At 53.4% G+C, this 8,910-nt stretch overlaps 1 non-coding gene across 1 annotated transcript; it reads left to right on the top strand.

Annotated features, from left to right (window-relative positions):
* The first annotated feature begins 5,286 nt into the window (after positions 1-5,286).
* Positions 5,287-5,441, top strand: LOC122793884. The gene has a single exon (XR_006363592.1). It is a non-coding gene; the product is annotated as a 5.8S ribosomal RNA (ribosomal RNA).
* The last annotated feature ends 3,469 nt before the right edge of the window (positions 5,442-8,910 follow it).

The following is an 8,910-nucleotide window of genomic DNA, read 5'->3' on the forward strand; positions in this document are numbered from 1 at the left end:
CTATGGACGGGAAGGAGGGGGGCTCAGAAGTCCCGATGAGAGTGGGCCTGCCCCTCAGCGCCGATGGGAGTACCGCGAAGGCAGCTGGGATCAGAGTGAGGTCCCGCTTAGAGGCCATCAGAGCACTGATACACGGCACAGTTAGGCAGCCTGCTGGGGATATGCAGGACGATGGGGACTGTGGTGTTCTGGATGGTGATGGAGGGAGACGTGGAATTCACGATGAGAGCAGACCTGCCCCTCAGTGGCCAAGGGGAGTTCCACGAAAGCGTCCAGGATCTGAGTGAGGTCCCTCTGAGAGGGCACCAGGGCATGGAGACATGGCATGGTTAGGCAGTCTGCAGGGGATATGCAGGAAGACGGGGACTGTGGTCTTCTGGACGGTGAAGGAGAGAGACGTGGAAGTCCTGATGAGAGCTAGCCTGCCCCTCAGTGGCCGAGGGGAGTTCCGTGAAGGCAGCCAGGATCAGAATGAGGCTTCTGCTAAGAGGCCTCCAGGGCACAGAGACACAGCATGGTTAGGCAGCCTGCAGGGGGTATGCGGGAAGACGGAGACTGTGGTGTTCTGGATGGTGAAGGAGGGGGACGTGGAAGTCCTGATTAGAGTGAGCCTGCCCCTCGGTGGCTGAGGGGAGTTCCCCTAAGGTGACTGGGATTGGAGTGAGGTCCCACTGAGAAGCCACCAGGGCATGAGACACAGCATGATTATGCAGCCTGCAAGGTATATGCAGGAATACGGGGACCATGGTATTCTGGACCAGGAAGTAGGGGGACATGGAAGTCCCGATGTGAGCAGGCCTGCCCCTCATTGGCCGAGGGGAGTTCTACGAAGGTGGCTGGGATCAGTGGGAAGTCTTCCTGAGAGGCTCTGAGGGTACATGGACATGGCACAGTTAGGCAGCCTGCAGGGGATTTGTGGGAGATTGGGACCGTGGTGCTCTGGACCAGAAAGGAGGGGGTCTCGGAATTCCCGATGACAACCAGCCTGCCCCTCAGCGGCCAAGGGGAGTATCGCAAAGGCACAAAGACTGGAGTGAGATCCCGCTGAGAGGTCACCAGGGCACTGAGACATGGCATGGTTAGGCAGCCTGCAGGGGATATGCGGGAAGATGGGGACTGTGGTGTTCTGGATGGTGAAGGTGGGGGACGTGGAATTCCCAATAAGAGCAGGCCTGCCCCTCAGCGGCCGAGGGGAGTTCCGTGAAGGTGTCTGGGATCAGAGTGAGGCTCCTGCTGAGAGGTCACCAGGGAACAGAGACACGGCATGGTTAGACATCCTGCAGAGGATATGTGGGAAGATGGGGATTGTGGTGTTCTGGACGGTGAAGGAGGGGAACGTGGAAGTCCCGATGAGAGCGTGCCTGCCCTTGGCGGCTGATGGGAGTTCCCAAAGGCAGCCAGGATCAGAGTCTGGTCCTGCTCAGAGGCTACCAGGGCATGGAGACACAGCAAGGTTAGGCAGCCTGCAGGGGATATGTGGGAAGACAGGGACTGTGGTGTTCTGGACAGTGAGGAATGGGGACGATTTGATTGGGCCTGCCTCTCAGCGGCCATGGAGAGATCCACGAAGGCAACTGGGCTCGGAGTGAGGTCCCACTGAGAAGCCGCCAGGGCATGAGACATGGCATGGTTAGGCAGCCTGCAAGGGATATGTAGGAAGACAGGGGCCGTGGAGTTCTGGACCAGAAAGTAGGGGGATGTGTAAGTCCCGATGAGAGTGGGCCTGCTTCTCATCAGCCGATGGGAGTTCCACGAAGGCAGCCAGGTTCAGAGGGAGGTCTTCATGAGAGGCTTCGAGGGTACATGGACACAGCATGGTTAGACAGCCTGCAGGGGATTTGTGGGAGATGGGGACCATGGTGCTCTGGACCGGAAAGGAGGGGGTCTCAGAAGTCCCAATAAGAGCTGGCCTGCCCCTTGGCAGCTGAGGGGAGTTCTGCAAAGGCAGCAGGGATTGAAGTGAGGTCTCCTTGAGAGGTTCTGTGGGCACATGGACATGTCATGTTTAGGCAGCCTGCAGGGGTCATGGAGGTGGTGGGGTCCCTGAGGTGAGCCTTGTGCCGCACCCAGATAAAGAGGTCTCTCTGCAGGGTGGAACGGGGCCTCCATGGTAGGTGGTAGGCCCTTACAGAAGTCCTTAAGGGAACTTTGTATGAAGGCCTGAAGGCCCATAGAGCTCCTTGCCAGTCATAGGCATCCGACTCCACCCCGTTCTCAAAGGCATTCTCTAATAATTGCAAAGTCCCCAGTGTAACCCTGGATCAGAAAGGAGATGGACTTGGAAGTCCATATGAGAGCATACCTGCCCCTCAAGGGCCAAGGGGAGTTTCGCGGGGGGTGGTCGCACCCTGCACATTAACTCCCCCGATCACCCGGCATGATTTGTCAGCCTCCAGGAGTTAAGGGACAAAGATGTTTTTCATTAAAGTTCAAGTCCGGGTACCAGCCCCAGGTGAGAATGTCCTGACAGTTGTCCACATAGGATTGTGGTGCCCTTACCCACCATCCATTGATCGATTGGGCCAACCAACTCCCACTGGTGGAGGGTGCCTGTGGCATGGCTCTGTGGGTCATGGCTTGCGGGTTGAGCTTCTCCACCCAAGGAGCAAGGTGCGGTTGGGGTGCGGAGTGCTCCCTACCCCTCAGGGTGGTAGTTTAGGTGAGACCGATGAGCCGAGGCATAGGAGTCCTGTGACAGGGCTGTCATCCCGGCATCTGGGTGAGGCCGAAGTGTGTGGGGCTGTATCCCCCTTTTCTCTAGCTATAGTGCTAACGTGCACTGTGCTGGCCTATGGACTCCGGGCTTGCAGCTGTCGGCAGACGTGTAGGCTCCGGTCCCTCCTCTCGCCTGCCCACCGAGATGCTCCTATCTGGTTGATCCTGCCAGTAGCATATGCTTGTCTCAAAGATTAAGCCATGTAAGTCTTGGTGCACACAAATGCTACAGTGAAACTGCAAATGGCTCATTAAATCAGTTATGGTTCCTTTGATCACTCCACTGTTACTTGGATAACTGTGGTAATTTTAGAGCTAATACATGCTGATGAGTGCTAACCTCTGGGGATGCGTGAATTTGTCATACCAAAACCAATCTGGGTCTTTGCCCATCATCTTTGTTGACTCTAGATAAACTCGGGCCAATCGTGTGCCCTCGTGGTGGTGATGCGACATTCGAATGTCTGCCCTATCAACTTTCGACGGTACTATCTGTGCCTACCATGGTGACCACGGGTAATGGGGAATCAGGGTTAGATTCTGGAGAGGCAGCCTGAGAAATGGCTACCACATCCAAGGAAGGCAGCAGGCGTGCAAATTACCCACTATTGACTCAGGGAGGTAGTGACAAAAAAAAAATACAGGACTCTTTTGAGGCCCTGTAATTGGAATGAGTACATTTTAAATCCTATAACGAGGATCTATTGGAGGGCAAGTCTGGTGCCAGCAGCCGAGGTAATTCCAGCTCCAATAGCGTATATTAAAGTTGCTGCAGTTAAAAAGCTCATAGTTGGATCTTGGGATCTGGCTGGCAGTCCACCACGGGGTGACCTACCGCTTTTCCTAGCCACTGCATCTTGGCACTCCCTCAATGCTCTTAACTGAGTATCCTGCGGGTCTGAAGCGTTTACTTTGAAAAAATTAGAGTGTTCAAAGCAGGTGGGTCACCTGAATACTTTAGCTAGGAATAATGGAATTCGACTCCTGATCTATTTTGTTGGTTTTTGGAACTGGGGCCATGATTAAGAGGGACAGCCAGGGGCATTTGTATTGTGCCGCTAGATGTGAAATTCTTGGACCGGCGTAACATGAACAAAAGTGAAAGCATTTGCCAAGAATGTTTTTATTAATCAAGAATGAAAGTCGGAGGTTTGAAGATGATCAGACACCATCGTAGTTCTGACCATAAACGATGCCGACTAGAGATCCGGCGGCGTTATTCTCATGACCCACCGGGCAGCTTCCAGGAAACAAACTCTTTGGATTCTGTGGGGAGTATGGTTGCAAATTTGAAACTTAAAGGAACTGATGGAAGGGCACCACCAGGAGTGGAGCTTGCAGCTTAATTTTACTCAACATGGGAAACTTCACCAGCCCGAACACAGAAAGGAATGACAGATTTATAGTTCTTTCTTGATTCTGAGGGTGGTGGGGAATGGCCATTCTTAGTTGGTGGTGCAATTTGTCTGGTTAATTCTGATAATGAACGAGACTCCACCATGCTAAATAGTTATGCGGCCCAGTACGGTCGGCTCCAACTTCTTAGAGGGACAAGTGGCTTTCAGCCACACGAGATTGAGCAATAACAGGTCTGTGATGACCTAAGATGTCTGGGGCTACATGCATGCTATATTGAGTGGATCAGCATGTGGCTACCCTGGGCCAACTGGTCCGGGTAATCCCCTGAACCCCATTCATGATAGGGACCGGAGATTGCAATTATTCTCTACAAACGAAGAATTCCCAGTATGTGAGGGTCATAAGCTTGCGTTGATTAAGACTCTGCCCTTTGTAGACACCGTCCATCACTATTACCGATTGGATGGTTTAGTGCGGTCCTCCGATAGGCTTACTGGAGTCAGTCATGTCCCCAGTGGTGCGCCATGAAGATGATCAAACTTGACTATCTTGAGGAAGTAAAAGTCATAACAAGGTTTCCGTAGGTGAACTTGCGGAAGGATCATTAATGCCAAGGGTCCTGGGATGGTGCTGTCCCTGGGTACCATGGCTTCCCTTGCTCTGCCACCCTGACCCCCTGTGTGTCTCTCTCTGTGTCTGTCTCTGACTCCTGTCTCTCCATGCACCCTTGTGGATGCCAGCAGGACTGAGCCTGTGGCTCCCGGGGAGAGCGAGGGAGGGAGGAATGGAGAGTGGAGGGAGTGAGAGGTGGGGTGGTGTTTGTCCCCTTTGCCTCCCAGTGGTGGGAGGGAGGGGGTGCATCTATGCAGTGGGAGGTGCAGGTGCTCCTCTGCTGCCATGAGGGGATGGTGGTGGAGGGTGTCCCTGGCCCAACAGTGTGGTCCACCATGCGACCTGGAAGTGGCTGGCTACCCATGCGGTAGTGGGAGGGAGAGGGTGCCATCCCAGCAGTGGGGTGGTGGCCTCCCCTCTTCCCTTGTGGAGCCACCCCTGGGGGTGGCACACTGGAGTCCTCTCCCCTCGATGTTGGTGATGGGTACCTGTGGAGGATGCCCGCTGTATGCGGGGGGTTGGTTCAAACAAATCTCAAGTGATCATCTTGAGGTGCAATGCCGGGAGGGCAGCGGTGCCCCCGGCGAATGAGAACTGTACAACTCTGAGCTTGTGGATCACTTGGCTTGTGCATCGATGAAGAACACAGCTAGCTGCTAGAACTAATGTGAATTGCAGGACACATTGATCATCGACACTTTGAATGCACTTTGCGGCCCCAGGTAATTCCTGGGGCTACACCTGCCTGAGGGTCATTGTGGCTTACATTGCTCATGGGGGTGTCTGGTCCTTGTTGAGGACATGGCCGGGGAGTCGAGAGATCCTGTTCTGGGCCCCCATGTCCCCCCAGGGAGAGATGCGAATGGAGGAGGTGTTCCCTGCTGCCCAGAGCTGGGAAACCTGTATGAGGATGGGATGGAGCAGGTGCATGTCCGGCCTGCCCCTGGAAGCTGTCAGTGGTACCACCACAGGACTGCCCTCCTGGTGTAGAGTCTGACACCTGCCTGCGCATTTCCTGTGTGCAGAGGCCATGTCAGCTGTCCTCCTCCACCACATGGAGTTCAGTTGTGGGTAGTGGGTGTGTGGGGGCCAAGGGAGGATGGGTAGTCTGTCTGCCCCTGAGGCCCCTGCTGTCCCCCCATGACCATGCTCTGAACATGGTCTCAGATCAGAAACACAGACCAAAGAGTCTAACAGGTGTGTGAGTCTGAGGGTGGGCAGGAGACTTCACAGCACAATGAAAGTGAGGGCCAGCAAGCACCAGCTGAGGTGGGATCCCCCTGTCCCACATGATTGGGTGCACCGCCGGCCCATCTCACCCATACCATTGGGGAGGTGGAGCGTGAGTGCACCTGGTGGGACCCAAAAGATGGTGAACTATGCCTGGGCAGGGTGAAGCCAGAGGAAATTCTGGTGGAGGTCCATAGTGGTCCTGATGTGCAAATCGGTTGTCCAACCTGGGTATGGGGCGAAAGACTAATCAAACAATTTAGTAGCTGGTTCCCTCCTAAGTTTCCCTCAGGATAGCTGGCACTTGGCGTATGCAGTTTTATCTGGTAAAGCGAATGATTAGAGGTCTTGGGGCCAAAATGATCTCAACCTATTCTCAAACTTTAAATGGATAAGTAGCCCAACTCGCTGGCTTGGAGCTGGGTGTGGAATGCGAGCACCCAGTGGGCCACTATTAGTAAGCAGAACTGGAGCTGCGGGATGAACTGAATGCCGGGTTAAGGTGCCCAATGCTGACACTTATCAGACCCTAGAAAAGGTGTTGGTTGATACAGACAGCAGGATGGTGGCCATGGAATTCGGAATCCGCTAAGGAGTGTGTAACAACTCACCTGCCAAATCAACTAGCCCTGAAAATGGATGACGCTAGAGCATCAGGCCCATACCGGGCCATCGCTGGAGATGGAAGCTGAGGGAGCTATGCCACAATGAGTAGGAAGGCCACCGTGTTGGCACTGAAGCCCAGGGTGAGGGCCCAGGTGAAGGCGCCAGGGGTGCAAATCTTGGTGGCAGTAGCAAATATTCAAATGAGAGCTTTGAAGGCCAAAGTGGAGAAGGGTTCCATGTGAACAACAGTTGAACATGGGCCAGTCAGTCCTGCAAAATAGGTGATCTCCATTTCAAAGGGCTGGGCGATGTCCTCTGTCACCCCTCAGCCAATCGAAAGGGAGTTAGGTTCAGATCCCCGAATCTGGAGTGGCGGAGACAGGCACCTCGCGGCATCCAGTGCGGTGATGCAAACAACTCTGGAGAAGCCAACAGGGGCCCCTGCGAGACCTCCTTTTCTTTGTAAAGGGCAAGGCTGCCCCCTAAATGCATTCACCCCGAGAGAGGGGCCTGCACCCTGGAAAGTGTTGCAGTTCTGTTGGCATCAGGTGAGTTCTCGCCGGCCCTTGAAAATCCGGGTGAGATCTTGTAAGTCTCGGGCTGGGCCATACCCATATCTGCAGCAGGTCTCCAAGGTGAACAGCTTCAGGCATGTTTGAACAATGTAGTTAAGAGAAGCCGGCAAGCCATATCCATAACTTCATGATAAGGATTGGCTCTAAGGGCTGGTAAGCAACACACAGGATGAGGCATCGCCCCCTTTCTGTGCTCCCCCTGGGGGCTGGGTGGATGGTGGTGGTGACTCTGAACACATGCTGGGCCCTTCCTGTGGATCGCCCCAGCTGTTGTGGGTGCTGGTCCTGACTGGCATGCCGCATCGTCCGGCAGCTAGCAGCTGACTTAGAACTGGTGCGGACCGAGGGAATCTGACTGTTTAATTAAAACAAAGCATTGTGAAGGCCTGAGATGGGTATTGACACAATGTGATTTCTGCCCAGTGCTCTGAATGTTTAAGTGAAGAAATTCAATGAAGCACGGGTAAACGATGGGAGTAACTATGACTCTCTTAAGGTAGCCAAATGCCTCGTCATCTAATTAGTGATGCACATGAATGAATGAACGAGATTCTCACTGTCTCTACCTGCTATCTAGAGAAACCACAGCCAAGGAAATGGGCTTGGCAGAATCAGCAGGGAAAGAAAACCCTGTTGAGCTTGACTCTAGTCTGGCACTGTGAAGAAACATGAGAGGTGTAGAATAAGTGGAAGGCCTCATCGCCGGTGAAATACCACAACTCTTATTTTTCACTTACCCGGTGAGGTGGGGGGGTGAGCCCCACTGGGGCTCTCGTTTCTGGCCATATGTACCTGGGAATCCGTGTGTGACCTGCTCTGGAGACAGTGTCAGGTGGGGAGTTTGACTGGGGCAGTACACCTGTCAAAGAGTAATGCAGGTGTCCTAAGGTGAGCTCAGGGAGGACAGAAACCTCCCATGGAGCAGAAGGTCAAAAGCTCGCTTGATCTTGATTTTCAGTATAAATACAGACCATGAAACTGGGGCCTCACGATCCTTCTGGCTTTTTGGGTTTTAAGCAGGAGCTGTCAGAAAAGTTAACACAGGAAGAACTGCCTTGTGGCAGCCAAGCATTCATAGCGACATCGCTTTTTGATCCTTCTTTGTTGGCTCTTCCCATCATTGTGAAGCAGAATTCACCAAGAGTTGAATTGTTCACCCACTAATAAGGAACGTGCGCTGGGTTTAGACCGTTGCGAGACAGGTTAGTTTTACCCTACTAATGATGTGTTGTTGCGATAGTAATTCTGCTCAGTATGAGAGGAACCACAGGTTCAGACATTTGGTGTATGTGCTTGGCTGAGAAGCCAATGGTGCAAATCTATTATATGTGGGATTATGACTGAATGCCTCTAAGTCAGAATCCCGCCTAAATGTAACGATACTTTAGCGGCGCAAAATTCCGGTTGGCCAGAAATAGCCGTCTGCAAGGTCGGCAAGGAGCACTGCTCGTCACTGGGTTGGAGTGCGGATGGAAGGAGGCCGCCTCTCTCCAACAGTGCACCACATGTTCATGGGGAACCAGGTGCTAAATCATTCATAGATGACGTGATTCTGGGTCAGGGTTTTGTATGTAGCAGAGCAGCAAAAAGCTGTGATCTATTAAAAGTCAGCCCTTGAGCCAAGGTTTTGTCGCAGGCAGGGGGACAGGCTTTGCCTCCTCACGGGGAGGGGGACCTGTTTCAGGCCAGCTTGGCCTGCCCTTCCCCTTTGTCTTGATCAATGGTGGGACTTTGTTCCTTGGTGGTGGACCCCACGTCCACCACCAAGGAACAAAGTCCCACCAAGGATCAATGGTGGGACTTTGATCCTTGG

The sequence above is a fragment of the Protopterus annectens genome, chromosome 2.part0 (genome assembly GCF_019279795.1).
Source record: "Protopterus annectens isolate FY-2018-M chromosome 2.part0, PAN1.0, whole genome shotgun sequence".
NCBI classification, from domain to species: Eukaryota; Metazoa; Chordata; order Ceratodontiformes; family Protopteridae; genus Protopterus; species Protopterus annectens.